Below are 18,356 nucleotides of genomic sequence, written 5' to 3' on the forward strand. Positions count from 1 at the left end.
TGATTTAAAATATTCATTAATATAAAACGTTTTTTATCCAATTTTACAAAACCAAAACTTTCTTTTCTTTCTTTATTAATGAATGACTACCCAAATATATATAGTTGGTATAAGATTGAATAAAAATATAAAATGCCTGACATGTGGACTTTATATAGTTAGAATATTGACAAATGTATATAGATTCATTAAATTAGTGACATGTAGTATATATGTGTCATTCAAAATGTTACTTTTTTTTTTTTGGTAAGAAGGGAAGAAAAAAAAACAAACAAACAAAAACCTAACCCGGGATCAGTCTAGGAAGACTGACCCCAATCCTATCCTCAAGAAGAGAAGGTAACAGAAAAGAAGGAGGAACGGAAAGGGTAGAAACACCTAACATCCCCCCATGCCCAGCAGCTGCCAAGCGATCCGCCACGCGGTTTTGCTCCCTATAAATATGGGAGAAGGTAAGAGAATCGAAGGCAGGACGAAGCCTCAAGATGGCTTTAATGAGATTCTGACTCTTAAGACAAACAGCCTGTCTATCCGAAATCCTGTTGATAGCCTCCAAATTGTCAGACTCCACCGAAAGTCTTTTAACACCCATGCGAATGGCGAGTTTAATGCCAGACAAGATCCCCCAGAGCTTTCAAAATGTTACTTATTCTTATCAATTTATTATTATTTTTTTTATTTGAAATACCAAAATGAAATTGATTACCAAATACGAATATGATTTTAGAAACAAATATTAAATTTGATCCTTCTAATTTATAACCTTTTACAAAACATACCCAAAACATTTAATTTATAACTAAAAAATATTAATTTAAACCCAACAATATATTTAAACTCATAATTAATTAGTATCGTCTATTTCGAAAATAAAGATTAGAATTTTTTTTCAGACACGGTCGTGACAAAGTATATGTCCATGGTCAAACTACCTTTGCAAGAAGGAAAACCCGAAGGTTGTAGTCTTAAAGTTCAATGAAACCCTAAGGAGGAGAGTCCTTAAATAGGCTCATATCAACTAGAAACTTTAGCATAAAGCTTAACTAACTGGACACATGAACTAATGAGCATTCTGGACTCCAAAGATATGCTCCTTTTCCAAAATAACACACCGAATCTTATGAAAAAGTAAAAATGGAATGGCTCTAAAGCCAATTAATTACTTACACGTGGAAAGGTACTCAATCTCATGTATATTTTCAGATCTCTATAAATAGCCCATTGACAAACGCCACAAGATATGCATTCATTCTTCAAACACATACTGTTTTCAAATTTACTTCCTTAAAGTAGATCACTAAGTTGAGCGGCCCCTCCCTAACTGTTTGTTGATTGTTTTAGGTCTTTTCAAGTCCGATCGTGATCATCGTGTGGATTGAGAGACATCACTAATAGACTAATAGAGATAATATTATCATATTTTACTACAGTTCTAATTCATATGGTTATAAATTAAAGTAAATGATGCTTTAAAGGCTTGGTCCATGAGATGAATTCGTATTAGCAAAGAGTTTTCTAAATAGTAAAAAAAATTGAATTTTGGACAAAACACGTGGCTGACACACCGGCCACACCATATATATTCTACTTTGAATCTCCTAGATATATTTCCTTCTGAAGTACTTTTGCAATTCTTTTTAGAACATCCCCCATTCTCGTTTTCCATTAGTTGATCTTTCACATATGTCATTACTGTTTTCATTATAAGAAAGACAAAATCGCATGCTTTAGCTAAATTATTTTCTTCTTGAAACCACTCTTTAACCAATTTAGATAGCTAATAGTTTTGAAACATTGCTCATTGACATAACTAGCTTCACCATATGTACAAGAAGGTAAAGACAATTTCTTCTCAAAATTTGTTCAATTAAGTGAAATATGAGGAAATAAAAGAAGGTTGACTGTCATTAGAAGAAGCTAAAATAAACTGAATGATGCAATTAGACATTATCCTTAGGAAAACCCATATTAACAGGAATACTTTATTATGTTTATTAATTTATGTTGTGTACATTGAACAAGTAAAAGAAGAGAGCCACGTAAGCTACTTTATACTAGTAACAGTAAGAAATTTTTTGAACCAAAATGATGATTGTTTTGGGTATCTTTTGAATCCATTTTTTAAGTCAACATGAACTATTCCAGATTTGGCTGTGTAGCCAGCTGTCCACTCAAAATTGTCTAAAAACGACCATGCTATGTACCCCTTTACGTTTACTCCAAGCCTGTTCAAGTCATCAATTCATTTTTTTATCAACAAAATCACCATTATTGTTTTATTTTTGTAATTTATAATACTCACCTTATTGCTTCAAGAGTGCGACTTAGATGACTATGAAAATATTCTATTCTCACTTTATCATCTTTGAAAATAGAACTTGTGTTATCTTTATGCTCAGCAACTCCTAATACAAAACAAAATAAATGTAAGAATATGAAATAATTGTTTATTATTCTTATGTGTGTAGTTGTTTTTTACCATTCTCTGTAATATAAATTACAAGGTCATTGTACTTGTTTCTGATGTAAAGTAGATAATATTGAAGCCCTTCTGGATAGATATACATCCAAGTACCCTGTTCAATTAAATTAAATTTAGGAACTTTAATTACTCTCTACATAATTAAATTATAACAATATTTAAAATTCTAATAAAAATATTTCAAGAAATAAAGAGTAGCATGATAAATAAAAAATGATACTTAAGTTTTATATTAATTTATAAATTATACCTCTATATGAGGACCAATTGGAATTCCATTTCGTTCACCTAAAGTAAGTAATTTCTTTGATTAGAAAATAATAAGGTAATTTTAGTGAAGAAAAAAGTTGATTTACATACTTTTAATATCGATACAAGCGTCAGTGATGTAGTTCAAATTTTGAGTTCGACAAGGAGTATCAGCAATATATCTCGCAGTATAGTAATTGATTCCGATGAAATCATAAGATCCTTTAATCGTATTGATTCCTCCTTAGTAAAATTTGGTAATCTTTTTCCCACATTAACAATCATTTCTAGTGGGTAAGATCCAGAATATAGTGGCTCCATAAACCTTCAACAGAACAAAAAAGTAAATTCAGTTCCATTTTATTTTATTTTGATATACATATCCATATTTATATATATTCAAACATAAATAAAAATAAATAAATACATACCAACCATATGTAAAAGCAAAACCTCGATCTGTTGCCCGTTGGTCTTTTTGTGAATTTGAGTATGGCACCATCCAGTTAGTATTTAGTGAAATTCCAATTTGACCTTTTTGGGAAATCTACAAAGTTTTAATTGAAAGAAATTAAATAAATTAATAAATATTTTATAATTTTATGTTCGTGAGTCTATTAAGCATGTTAGGTTTCCATAACTTAAATAATTAAGATGTTATTAGTAGAGTCTCGTACAATGGATTATTTATTTTATGATTTCTCTTTATGAGTGCATTCTAAGGATTTTTTTTTGGCAAACAAGGAAATTATTATCAATTATGCTGTAAAATTATAGTTTTACGAATATTTATATTTTAAAAATGATTATTTATTTTATTTACACATTAATATTCAGAATGAATATAGATTTCACCTGATATTTTTCTTTATATAGTTTGACCGCGGCAGCATGAGCAAGCAGTAGATGGTGGGCTACTATGTATGGTTCAACACTGGAATCACCTGCAGAGCATCTTGAAGGGTTTGAACATCTACCTGGAGCAAACGTTGCACTTGCATAACCTTGTTATGCATACATCATTGGCTCATTTATAGTGACCCAAAGCTTTACTCGGTCGCCAAATGTATTAAAGCACAACTCAACGTAATCACGAAAATCATCACTGTCATATAATAGGACAATATGAATTACGAGTTCTCACACAAATAATTAAAGCAGATTAATATGAATAGTCGTTTCTCATACACATATTTAAACTTGTACTTACATAATTTTAGGGTTTAGAAAACCTTGATATTGATCTTCTATAACTTGTGGAAGATCCCAATGGAATAGAGTTACAATCGGTTTGATACCTTTAAAATAAACAAGTATTCATTATTTAATATATTTGTTTCCTTCTAAATGACATTTGGAAGAAATAAAGGTCAATTTATGGAAAAGTCTTTAAACATGAGTTCTTGTTTATCTTAATATTTTATGCAAAATATTTATAAAATTTAAATGTCAAAATTTGTCAAATAAAGTGAAAATACACCAAAGATTAAAGCACTGTCTAAGGTTTGTTAGCTATGAAAAAGATGGCCATTTTCTAAGAAAAATTTTCAACGATATCGAAAGACATGACTTTTTGTTTAGTTGTATAAATTACTCAATCGAGAATTTAGAAAATAAGACTTTTTTGACATATTTTATGCTCTAATACATTTTAAAATAGAAAATAATATTACCTCTTGTAGACTGTCGTAAAACTTGACACATTATTGCGACTTTTACCCCGTTCACACAAAGCCGTTTTACTCTAATACACGATGTCTGTTATTTTTGCTCTTTAAAATTATAAAACTAAAATGAAATCTACATTTGCTTATATAAAATAAATCTTTTTTTTGGTAAAAAGAAAACCATTTGTAATTTAAAATATTCATTAATATAAAACGTTTTTTTATCCAATGTTACAAAACCAAAACTTTCTTTTCTTTCTTTACTAATGAATGACTACCCAAATATATATAGTTGGTATAAGATTGAATAAAAATATAAAATGCATGACATGTGGACTTTATATAGTTAGAATATTGACAAATGTATATAGATTCATTAAATTAGTGACATGTAGTATATATGTGTCATTCAAAATGTTACTTATTCTTATCAATTTATTATTATTTTTTTATTTGAAATACCAAAATGAAATTGATTACCAAATACGAATATGATTTTAGAAACAAATATTAAATTTGATCCTTCTAATTTGTAACCTTTTACAAAACATACCCAAAACATTTAATTTATAACTAAAAAATATTAATTTAAACCCAATAATATATTTAAACTCATAATTAATTAATATCGTCTATTTCGAAAATAAAGATTAGAATTTTTTTCAGACACGGTCGTGACAAAGTATATGTCCATGGTCAAACTACCTTTGCAAGAAGGAAAACCCGAAGGTTGTAGTCTTAAAGTTCAATGAAACCCTAAGGAGGAGAGTCCTTAAATAGGCTCATATCAACTAGAAACTTTAGCATAAAGCTTAACTAACTGGACACATGAACTAATGAGCATTCTGGACTCCAAAGATATGCTCCTTTTCCAAAATAACACCCCGAATCTTATGAAAAAGTAAAAATGGAATGGCTCTAAAGCCAATTAATTACTTACACGTGGAAAGGTACTCAATCTCATGTATATTTTCAGATCTCTATAAATAGCCCATTGACAAACGCCACAAGATGTGCATTCATTCTTCAAACACATACTGTTTTCAAATTTACTTCCTTAAAGTAGATCACTAAGTTGAGCGGCCCCTCCCTAACTGTTTGTTGATTGTTTTAGGTCTTTTCAAGTCCAATCGTGATCATCGTGTGGATTGAGAGACATCATTAATAGACTAATAGAGATAATATTATCATATTTTACTACAGTTCTAATTCATATGGTTATAAATTAAAGTAAATGATGCTTTAAAGGCTTGGTCCATGAGATGAATTCGTATTAGCAAAGAGTTTTCTAAATAGTAAAAAAAATTGAATTTTGGACAAAACACGTGGCTGACACACCGGCCACACCATATATATTCTACTTTGAATCTCCTAGATATATTTCCTTCTGAAGTACTTTTGCAATTCTTTTTAGAACATCCCCCATTCTCGTTTTCCATTAGTTGATCTTTCACATATGTCATTACTGTTTTCATTATAAGAAAGACAAAATCTCATGCTTTAGCTAAATTATTTTCTTCTTGAAACCACTCTTTAACCAATTTAGATAGCTAATAGTTTTGAAACATTGCTCATTCACATAACTAGCTTCACCATATGTACAAGAAGGTAAAGGCAATTTCTTCTCAAAATTTGTTCAATTAAGTGAAATATGAGGAAATAAAAGAAGGTTGACTGTCATTAGAAGAAGCTAAAATAAACTGAATGATGCAATTAGACATTATCCTTAGGAAAACCCATATTAACAGGAATACTTTATTATGTTTATTAATTTATGTTGTGTACATTGAACAAGTAAAAGAAGAGAGCCATGTAAGCTACTCTATACTAGTAACAGTAAGAAATTTTTTGAACCAAAATGATGATTGTTTTGGGTATCTTTTGAATCCATTTTTGAAGTCAACATGAACTATTCCAGATTTGGCTGTGTAGCCAGCTGTCCACTCAAAATTGTCTAAAAACGACCATGCTATGTACCCCTTTACGTTTACTCCAAGCCTGTTCAAGTCATCAATTCATTTTTTTATCAACAAAATCACCATTATTGTTTTATTTTTGTAATTTATAATACTCACCTTATTGCTTCAAGAGTGCGACTTAGATGACTATGAAAATATTCTATTCTCACTTTATCATCTTCGAAAATAGAACTTGTGTTATCTTTATGCTCAGCAACTCCTAATACAAAACAAAATAAATGTAAGAATATGAAATAATTGTTTATTATTCTTATGTGTGTAGTTGTTTTTTACCATTCTCTGTAATATAAATTACAGGGTCATTGTACTTGTTTCTGATGTAAAGTAGATAATATTGAAGCCCTTCTGGATAGATATACATCCAAGTACCCTGTTCAATTAAATTAAATTTAGGAACTTTAATTACTCTCTACATAATTAAATTATAACAATATTTAAAATTCTAATAAAAATATTTCAAGAAATAAAGAGTAGCGTGATAAATAAAAAAGTCACTTTATGATACTTAAGTTTTATATTAATTTATAAATTATACCTCTATATGAGGACCAATTGGAATTCCATTTCGTTCACCTAAAGTAAGCAATTTCATTGATTAGAAAATAATAAGGTAATTTTAGTGAAGAAAAAAGTTGATTTACATACTTTTAATATCGATACAAGCGTCAGTGATGTAGTTCAAATTTTGAGTTCGACAAGGAGTATCAGCAATATATCTCGCAGTATAGTAATTGATTCCGATGAAATCATAAGATCCTTTAATCGTATTGGATTCCTCCTTAGTAAAATTTGGTAATCTTTTTCCCACATTAACAATCATTTCTAGTGGGTAAGATCCAGAATATAGTGGCTCCATAAACCTTCAACAGAACAAAAAAGTAAATTCAGTTCCATTTTATTTTATTTTGATATACATATCCATATTTATATATTCAAACATAAATAAAAATAAATAAATACATACCAACCATATGTAAAAGCAAAACCTCGATCTGTTGCCAGTTGGTCTTTTTGTGAATTTGAGTATGGCACCATCCAGTTAGTATTTAGTGAAATTCCAATTTGACCTTTTTGGGAAATCTACAAAGTTTTAATTGAAAGAAATTAAATAAATTCATAAATATTTTATAATTTTATGTTCGTGAGTCTATTAAGCATGTTAGGTTTCCATAACTTAAATAATTAAGATGTTATTAGTAGAGTCTCGTACAATGGATTATTTATTTTATGATTTCTCTTTATGCTTGCATTCTAAGGATTTCTTTTGGCAAACAATGAAATTATTATCAATTATGATATAAAATTATAGTTTTACGAGTATTTATATTTTAAAAATGATTATTTATTTTATTTACACATTAATATTCAGAATGAATATAGATTTCACCTGATATTTTTCTTTATATAGTTTGACCGCGGCAGCATGAGCAAGGAGTAGATGGTGTGCTACTATGTATGGTTCAACACTGGAATCACCTGCAGAGCATCTTGAACGGTTTGAACATCTACCTGGAGCAAACGTTGCACTTGCATAACCTTGTTGTGCATACATCATTAGCTCATTTATAGTGACCCAAAGCTTTACTCGGTCGCCAAATGTATTAAAGCACAACTCAGCGTAATCACGAAAATCATCACTGTCATATAATAGGACAATATGAATTACGAGTTCTCACACAAATAATTAAAGCAGATTAATATGAATAGTCGTTTCTCATACACATATTTAAACTTGTATTTACATAATTTTAGGGTTTAGAAAACCTTGATATTGATCTTCTATAACTTGTGGAAGATCCCAATGGAATAGAGTTACAATCGGTTTGATACCTTTAAAATAAACAAGTATTCATTATTTAATATATTTGTTTTCTTCTAAATGACATTTGGAAGAAATAAAGGTCAATTTATGGAAAAGTCTTTAAACATGAGTTCTTGTTTATCTTAGTATTTTATGCAAAATATTTATAAAATTTAAATGTCAAAATTTGTCAAATAAAGTGAAAATATACCAAAGATTAAAGCACTGTCTAAGGTTTGTTAGCTATGAAAAAGATGGCCATTTTCTAAGAAATTTTTTCAACGATATCGAAAGACATGACTTTTTGTTTAGTTGTATAAATTACTCAACCGAGAATTTAGAAAATAAGACTTTTTTGTCATATTTTATGCTCTAATACATTTTATACGACCACTATTCACATATATTTTAATTCTTTTTCTTGTTTTTTACTTAGTCACTCTCACGTGTGTATGTATATATATACTATGTTCTTTTGGTTTTCATATATTTTACTATTTATAGTTTTTAATAATTTTATAAATAATAATTCTTATCACAATAATGTATTTATATTATTGAATTTAAATAAAATTTTAAAATATAATAATCTTTAGTAAAAAATATATTTTTCACTAATTCGATATATAATAATAATTACTACAAAAATAAATGAAAAAGAAACTATTTTGATTTTTTAATACACAAAATGGAAAATAGAAATTGTTTCCTAAAACTAACCAAAATATTAGGCTTTAAAATTAGTAATGTATTACTTATTTAAAATTGCAAAGTAAATACAATATATTAATAAAGGAAAGGGACATTGCTAATAGGTGATTAATGAGTTTATTATAGTGGTTGATGTCTTTTTTATTTACTCCTCCACGTCACCCTCCTTCTAAATTATTGTACAAAATATAAGAGAAATAAAGTTAGAAAAAGTAACTATTTTTTTTTCAAAAGAGCTAATAAATAAAAATATATAACGGTAAACTTATTAGGTAAAACTCTAGACCAAGAGATGGAAAATCTATAAATATCAAAACTTATGTCTTTTAGTATACGCACATCTTCCTGGTAAAATATATATGTATGTTATTAGATTAATTAAGAAATATATTTATGACGTATAAAAACAACATATCTACCTTGTATCTATGATACTGGTCGGTGGTAATACTAGCATTACTGTGGTCAGCTACCGAACCTGCACCATATCCAAATTTTATTAAAAAAATATATACATTTTTTAAATAATCATAAAGTTTGAGCAGTTTAGGTTTGATTAAAAACATATGAAACCTGGGGATTTTTTAATGAAGGTATCCCATATGCATGGTCCTCTCCCGTCTTTAGTTGTTGCACCTTCATACTATTCAATAAAAAAAATATTAAACTTATGTGGAGTAATACATAATGACATCTTAATAAAATGAATATTTGGTTTTAAAAAAATGAATATTATAATTAGTTATATACCTGATAAGCAGATGATCATATCCCAAAGTCAAAGGATGCAGGAAAACTTGCTCGATTAATTGAAATATTATTTTCATTCCCACAAGCTATAGTGGAAACTAGTAAATGGGTAATTATGTAAACAAGACATCCAATTTTTTTGTTGAATTCAATTTCAAAATCAAACATTTTGTTCTTGTAGAAGATGTTGAAGAATGTGTTTCTTTTTATAACAAGTGAAAACCTCAGCTGATGTTTATTATTGTTAATGTATATGTTTATATACACAATTAGTGGAAGTCTGTCGTAAGTTGTAACAACTAACAATATAGACATGGTTTCAGTTTCTATGCAAACAATTAATTAAAATATTACAAAAAAACTATTCAATAGAAGAAAAATAATAATGATGATACAATAAATCCTTCATTAAAAGCATTTCTTTTATAAATATAATCTGGATAAATAAAACCCCCTATTAAATATTTCTCATTAATAACTAAATATTTAATTTCGCAAAAACTTAAAAAAACTTTCCTCATTAATGTTCTCCAAATCACTACATATACCAACAATTTTTTAGATGCATTTTTATAGATCGTCATTATTAAAAACATTAAATAATTTGTACATAATCTTATGCCCCTAACGCATATCTCTATCTATATATAAAAGTTGAGTTCAAAACATATTATGTGAACATATCATGTCAGCAATAGATGAGTTGTAAAAATTATAAAATCTATTATAGTGAAACACACAGATGATAACAAAATATCACACTAGATATAAAAATTACAGGTAAAAAAATAAAAAAAAAATCTTAATTTTTTTAAGTAGATTAATTTTCATCCCCTCCATCGTCGGTTACAAAAAGCATACAACCCTTCCCATATTTATCGGTTATAAAGAAACTTCAAATCATTTCATTCCATATTTGTCGGTTACAAAAAATTTAAAACCTTTTGATTCTCATATCTATTACAAAGCTTAAAACCCTCTAATTAAAAGGAGATTAATGTTCATTATACCCATCATCGGTTATAAAAAGCTTAAAACCCTTTGATTCTTATAAATGTCGGTTATAAAAAGTATAAAACCTTTTGACCCAATATATTATTGAAGCAGTCCGAGGAGGTAACATGGTGGTTAAAGTGGATATAAAGAAAGCTTTTGACACGGTGGATTGGCCGTTTCTCATGGAAGTTCTAAGCTGCTTTGGGTTTTCAGACAAATTCAGGGAGTGGGTTAAAAATATATTCTCCTCCACCAGAGTTTCAATTTTGATTAATGGTAGTCCTAAAGGGTATTTTCCGTGCTCGCGAGGAGTGAGGCAGGGGGACCCTTTGTCTCCGCTTCTTTTCTGTATTGCGGAGGAGTTTCTTAGCAGAAAAATCTCACAGCAGGTTCGTAATGGGGCCATTCAGCCTTGCATTTATAACCGGAATACGAACTTCCCCAGTCATCTGATGTATGCGGATGACGTTATCCTTTTTATTAGGGCCACTAAACGGAATATCAGGAATTTTACAGACATTTTTCACCAGTATGGACAACTTTCTGGGCAGCAAATCAATCTGAACAAATCTACATTCTATGTGGGTCGGCATATTCCTTGTAGAAGAGTAGCCGTTATAAAGAATTGGATTCAGATGTCTCAAGGTAGTCTCCCCTTCTTATACTTAGGGGTCCCCATGTTCATCGGAGCTCCTAAAAAAGCTTGGCTTCAACCTTTAGCATACAAAATTCTCGCCAGGTTCTCTAAGTGGAAAGGAAACTCCTTATCCATGGCTGGCAGGCTGGTTCTGATAAACTCTGTGATCAGTAGCTCCCTTCTGCACTCTTTTGCTGTCTTTCGCTGGCCCAAATCGCTGCTAAATATTATCAATCGTGTAATGCGCAATTTCTTATGGAGTGGCGATATAAATGTCAAAAAATTGGTCACTGTTCCTTAGAAGGCAGTTTGTTCTCCGCGCTTGGCCGGTGGTCTGGGGGTTCGGAGTATTGTAGACGTCAATACAGCAATGTTGCTCAAGCTGGGTTGGAGAGTGCTAAATGATAAAAGTCTAATTCCTAATATTCTCAGAAGTCGGTTTCTAAAAAGCAACAACTGTCCAACAAGATTGTTTGGTAGTTCTTCTATTGGCTCAATCCGCATTAGTCTGGACATAATACGAGCTAACATTTTTTGGGTTGTTAGAACCAGGTCCAAATTGAGTTTCTGGACTGACAGCTGGATCTCCCCCGATTTAGCAACGCAATGCCAGGTCCCTGGTCCTGATATATCGCTGCTCTCTGACAAAGTCTCTGATTTCACTTTTGAGGGGAAATGGGCGGAAGATCTTCCTATTCCGGCTCAGATTGCGCAAAGGATTAAAACCGTGCAAATTGGCCCAGGCATGGAGGATGTTGTGGTTTGGAAGCCGAGTAACAATGGTGAGTTTTCGGTTAAAAACGCAATGCAACTGTTGTCGCCTTCTTCTGCAGTTTTCTAGGCTAAATTCATATGGAAAGAATTCCTCCCGCCCTCCAAATCGAATATTTGTTGGAAGGCACTGTGGGGAAAACTCGCGACAATGGACAATTTACGATGTCGTGGGTTCATTGGACCAACGTGGTGCCCCCTTTGCGAGTCTAGCACCGAGTCTGCAGAACACACCTGTGTTTCCTGCAATTTTACAAGAGTAGTCTAGAAGGGCGTCAGTGACGCTTTTGGGGTTAAGGTGGACTGTAACAGGCCACTGTATCAATTTCTTCGGAATGCAATGAATGCCAAGCTCAGCTCGCAAATTCGACAGCTCTGTCAGGTGGCTGTGGTCTCGGTATTTTGGGCCATATGGAAAGCAAGAAATGACTGTATTTTTAATGGGATCAGCCCTGTGGTGAGCACGGTTCTGCGAGCAATTTGGAAATGCGTCAAGGAAGCAAGCTGTATGACTATGGGTTTCGCTAATAACTCAATGGAAGATAGAATCATTTTACAGAACTTTGGTCTGAAGGGGAAGCCAAAGCCAGTGCAACGCCTTCTTGCTTTCCAGTGGCTTCCGCCGCCCCCGAGATGGTTCAAAGTCAATACAGATGGTGCTGCAACGCATACAAAGGCAGGCGCTGGTGGGATTTTTCAAAACTGCAGAAGCTTCCCTCTTGGCTGCTTTGCTCATCCGCTGGGTAATCGTGACGCCTTTTTTGCAGAACTAAAAGCAATCATTTTGGCTATCAGAAAGGCAGTTGAGTTTAATTGGTTCCCGCTTTGGTTAGAAAGCGACTCCCTATATACAGTACAGTTAATCAGGAAAGGCCTAAGTCATGTTCACTGGGAACTCATTGGAGATTGGCTGTTTTGCTTAAATATCCTGCGAACAAGAGAGGTCAGAGTCACTCACATTTACCGGGAAGCTAACGTGGCGGCAGACTGCCTATCTAAATACGCAGTTTCTGCAACCTCGGAGCGCTGGTGGAATTCCTTTCCGGGTTTCTGCTCTTTAGCTGTTTATTTAGATGCTAACAGAACTAATCTTTATAGATTGCACAACCAGGCCCCGGCCTAATTCTTTGTATTCTTTGTATTCTTTATTCTTTTTCTATTTTTTGAATAAAATTCTTGGTTTCTCGGGTTTTGCTCAGTTGTTTGAGAGGTTCCAACCTAGTTGGGATCTTTCTTCTTCTGGCCTCCCTTGAAATCCTCCTTCACTCAAAAAAAATATATTGTTGAAGCTTGTAAAATGGATAAACTTAAAGAACAATTTTTATTGAGACTGAATCTTAAGAAATTCCGCTTCGACCCAAGAATTAAAGTTTCTCAGAATAATGTTTTATATTTTATGGAATTTTTTGAGAATTTTCTGGGCACTTTTTTTCTCGCCAGAAAACGCTCACTCGGATTCCGTTCACCGGAATTTTGAAGCACGTTGGGAGGTGATGAAAAAGTATGTGGCACCCGACCCAAATCGGCATCGGGTATGAATGGAAAATAAGATAACGAACGCCTAACAGCCTAAAAGCCGAACCGATTTTCTAATAGATAAAAATTTATTTGGACTACCTAAAGTTTTATTTAATTATTTGGCTTGGACTTGATAATTCTATCAAGCTTCCTACGTATCCCGAACATCTTTTAATCTTTAAACCGAGAATCAAAGCCACGTAGTTCTACCTATTTTAGGAAGTTCTAATAGGTAGTTCAGCCTTGCATTTATAACCGGAATACGAACTTCCCCAGTCATCTGATGTATGCGGATGACGTTATCCTTTTTATTAGGGCCACTAAACGGAATATCAGGAATTTTACAGACATTTTTCACCAGTATGGACAACTTTCTGGGCAGCAAATCAATTTGAACAAATCTACATTCTATGTGGGTCGGCATATTCCTTGTAGAAGAGTAGCCGTTATAAAGAATTGGATTCAGATGTCTCAAGGTAGTCTCCCCTTCTTATACTTAGGGGTCCCCATGTTCATCGGAGCTCCTAAAAAAGCTTGGCTTCAACCTTTAGCATACAAAATTCTCGCCAGGTTCTCTAAGTGGAAAGGAAACTCCTTATCCATGGCTGGCAGGCTGGTTCTGATAAACTCTGTGATCAGTAGCTCCCTTCTGCACTCTTTTGCTGTCTTTCGCTGGCCCAAATCGCTGCTAAATATTATCAATCGTGTAATGCGCAATTTCTTATGGAGTGGCGATATAAATGTCAAAAAATTGGTCACTGTTCCTTAGAAGGCAGTTTGTTCTCCGCGCTTGGCCGGTGGTCTGGGGGTTCGGAGTATTGTAGACGTCAATACAGCAATGTTGCTCAAGCTGGGTTGGAGAGTGCTAAATGATAAAAGTCTAATTCCTAATATTCTCAGAAGTCGGTTTCTAAAAAGCAACAACTGTCCAACAAGATTGTTTGGTAGTTCTTCTATTGGCTCAATCCGCATTAGTCTGGACATAATACGAGCTAACATTTTTTGGGTTGTTAGAACCAGGTCCAAATTGAGTTTCTGGACTGACAGCTGGATCTCCCCCGATTTAGCAACGCAATGCCAGGTCCCTGGTCCTGATATATCGCTGCTCTCTGACAAAGTCTCTGATTTCACTTTTGAGGGGAAATGGGCGGAAGATCTTCCTGTTCCGGCTCAGATTGCGCAAAGGATTAAAACCGTGCAAATTGGCCCAGGCATGGAGGATGTTGTGGTTTGGAAGCCGAGTAACAATGGTGATTTTTCGGTTAAAAACGCAATGCAACTGTTGTCGCCTTCTTCTGCAGTTTTCTAGGCTAAATTCATATGGAAAGAATTCCTCCCGCCCTCCAAATCGAATATTTGTTGGAAGGCACTGTGGGGAAAACTCGCGACAATGGACAATTTACGATGTCGTGGGTTCATTGGACCAACGTGGTGCCCCCTTTGCGAGTCTAGCACCGAGTCTGCAGAACACACCTGTGTTTCCTGCAATTTTACAAGAGTAGTCTAGAAGGGCGTCAGTGACGCTTTTGGGGTTAAGGTGGACTGTAACAGGCCACTGTATCAATTTCTTCGGAATGCAATGAATGCCAAGCTCAGCTCGCAAATTCGACAGCTCTGTCAGGTGGCTGTGGTCTCGGTATTTTGGGCCATATGGAAAGCAAGAAATGACTGTATTTTTAATGGGATCAGCCCTGTGGTGAGCACGGTTCTGCGAGCAATTTGGAAATGCGTCAAGGAAGCAAGCTGTATGACTATGGGTTTCGCTAATAACTCAATGGAAGATAGAATCATTTTACAGAACTTTGGTCTGAAGGGGAAGCCAAAGCCAGTGCAACGCCTTCTTGCTTTCCAGTGGCTTCCGCCGCCCCCGAGATGGTTCAAAGTCAATACAGATGGTGCTGCAACGCATACAAAGGCAGGCGCTGGTGGGATTTTTCAAAACTGCAGAAGCTTCCCTCTTGGCTGCTTTGCTCATCCGCTGGGTAATCGTGACGCCTTTTTTGCAGAACTAAAAGCAATCATTTTGGCTATCAGAAAGGCAGTTGAGTTTAATTGGTTCCCGCTTTGGTTAGAAAGCGACTCCCTATATGCAGTACAGTTAATCAGGAAAGGCCTAAGTCATGTTCACTGGGAACTCATTGGAGATTGGCTGTTTTGCTTAAATATCCTGCGAACAAGAGAGGTCAGAGTCACTCACATTTACCGGGAAGCTAACGTGGCGGCAGACTGCCTATCTAAATACGCAGTTTCTGCAACCTCGGAGCGCTGGTGGAATTCCTTTCCGGGTTTCTGCTCTTTAGCTGTTTATTTAGATGCTAACAGAACTAATCTTTATAGATTGCACAACCAGGCCCCGGCCTAATTCTTTGTATTCTTTGTATTCTTTATTCTTTTTCTATTTTTTGAATAAAATTCTTGGTTTCTCGGGTTTTGCTCAGTTGTTTGAGAGGTTCCAACCTAGTTGGGATCTTTCTTCTTCTGGCCTCCCTTGAAATCCTCCTTCACTCAAAAAAAATATATTGTTGAAGCTTGTAAAATGGATAAACTTAAAGAACAATTTTTATTGAGACTGAATCTTAAGAAATTCCGCTTCGACCCAAGAATTAAAGTTTCTCAGAATAATGTTTTATATTTTATGGAATTTTTTGAGAATTTTCTGGGCACTTTTTTTCTCGCCAGAAAACGCTCACTCGGATTCCGTTCACCGGAATTTTGAAGCACGTTGGGAGGTGATGAAAAAGTATGTGGCACCCGACCCAAATCGGCATCGGGTATGAATGGAAAATAAGATAACGAACGCCTAACAGCCTAAAAGCCGAACCGATTTTCTAATAGATAAAAATTTATTTGGACTACCTAAAGTTTTATTTAATTATTTGGCTTGGACTTGATAATTCTATCAAGCTTCCTACGTATCCCGAACATCTTTTAATCTTTAAACCGAGAATCAAAGCCACGTAGTTCTACCTATTTTAGGAAGTTCTAATAGGTAGTTCTCTTAACTTACTAACTCGTTTTAACTTATTGACACGTTGATTGATTCGCTAATAACTTAATTGTATATTTCACTTTGTTACTATATAATTTAATATATATAAATCATTTTATCAAAACCAATCAAATAGAATAACGTTTTATCAAAACGAATCAAATCGAACAATGTTTTATCAAAACGCAATCAAATCGAACAACGTTTCATCAAACCGACGCTTTATCAAACCAAATTCGTAATCAAATAAACGTAAAATTATATTTCAAATCATCAAGCCTTTTCAAAACGTAATACTAAATGTTGCGTGTGTGTCCATCCTCGAATTCCACCCGTGTAGCTTATCATAACATCAATCATATCAATAATCGAGATATCTCATTCATATCTCGCCTTGCCTAACGTTAGGACTACCAGCCGTGCACTCTGGCCATACCGTCCTTAGGTATGGTCTTACAACTTACAACTCCTACCCCGGGCAATCCTAGATGGACAAAATCATTTTTATCAATCGTTCAAAATAAATATCACAACATGAAAATCACATTGGATTTCGATCCAAATCACATAAATATTAACAATAATCGAATAAGCTTTCTCAATCCAAAAATACTTCGTATAAAATTGTCAAATTCATTTTCTCGACCAAATTTCCAAAATACCACGATACTAAATAATTATTCTTCAAATAATCAAAATCAAAAGTATATAAACATTTTAAACAATATATGTTAAACAATTTAATAAAACGTATTCAAAACCATTTAAATCATTTAAAACTGATGGCATAGCTATTTTAGACCGAAGCCTCATTTATATTATCATAAGTCTATTTGAACTAATTTTATAAACTAAATTTTATATCTTAATTTTATATTCAATTTCCGGTGCTAATTTTAATATTCAAATTCTTTTTGAAATCGAAACGTCCAATTATCGTTTATTTTAATATGTAACTATTTAACTAAATTTCTATTAAAGAGAAAATAGAAAATAATATTACCTCTTGTAGACTGTCGTAAAGCTTGACACATTATTGCGACTTTTACCCCGTTCACACAAAGCCGTTTTACTCTAATACACGATGTCTGTTATTTTTGCTCTTTAAAATTATAAAACTAAAATGAAATCTACATTTGCTTATATAAAATAAATCTTTTTTTTGGTAAAAAGAAAACCATTTGTAATTTAAAATATTCATTAATATAAAACGTTTTTTTATCCAATGTTACAAAACCAAAACTTTCTTTTCTTTCTTTATTAATGAATGACTACCCAAATATATATAGTTGGTATAAGATTGAATAAAAATATAAAATGCATGACATGTGGACTTTATATAGTTAGAATATTGACAAATGTATATAGATTCATTAAATTAGTGACATGTAGTATATATGTGTCATTCAAAATGTTACTTATTCTTATCAATTTATTATTATTTTTTTATTTGAAATACCAAAATGAAATTGATTACCAAATATGAATATGATTTTAGAAACAAATATTAAATTTGATCCTTCTAATTTATAACCTTTTACAAAACATACCCAAAACATTTAATTTATAACTAAAAAATATTAATTTAAACCCAATAATATATTTAAACTCATAATTAATTAATATCGTCTATTTCGAAAATAAAGATTAGAATTTTTTTCAGACACGGTCGTGACAAAGTATATGTCCATGGTCAAACTACCTTTGCAAGAAGGAAAACCCGAAAGTTGTAGTCTTAAAGTTCAATGAAACCCTAAAGAGGAGAGTCCTTAAATAGGCTCATATCAACTAGAAACTTTAGCATAA

The 18,356-nt window shown here is 32.6% G+C and overlaps 1 pseudogene; it reads right to left on the reverse strand.

The window, feature by feature from the left end:
- Positions 1-6,215: 6,215 nt before the first annotated feature.
- On the reverse strand, positions 6,216-9,954 carry LOC136229784 (beta-glucosidase 12-like; annotated as a pseudogene).
- Positions 9,955-18,356: the final 8,402 nt, after the last annotated feature.

This window comes from Euphorbia lathyris, chromosome 5, assembly GCF_963576675.1.
Source record: "Euphorbia lathyris chromosome 5, ddEupLath1.1, whole genome shotgun sequence".
Lineage (NCBI taxonomy): Eukaryota > Viridiplantae > Streptophyta > Magnoliopsida > Malpighiales > Euphorbiaceae > Euphorbia > Euphorbia lathyris.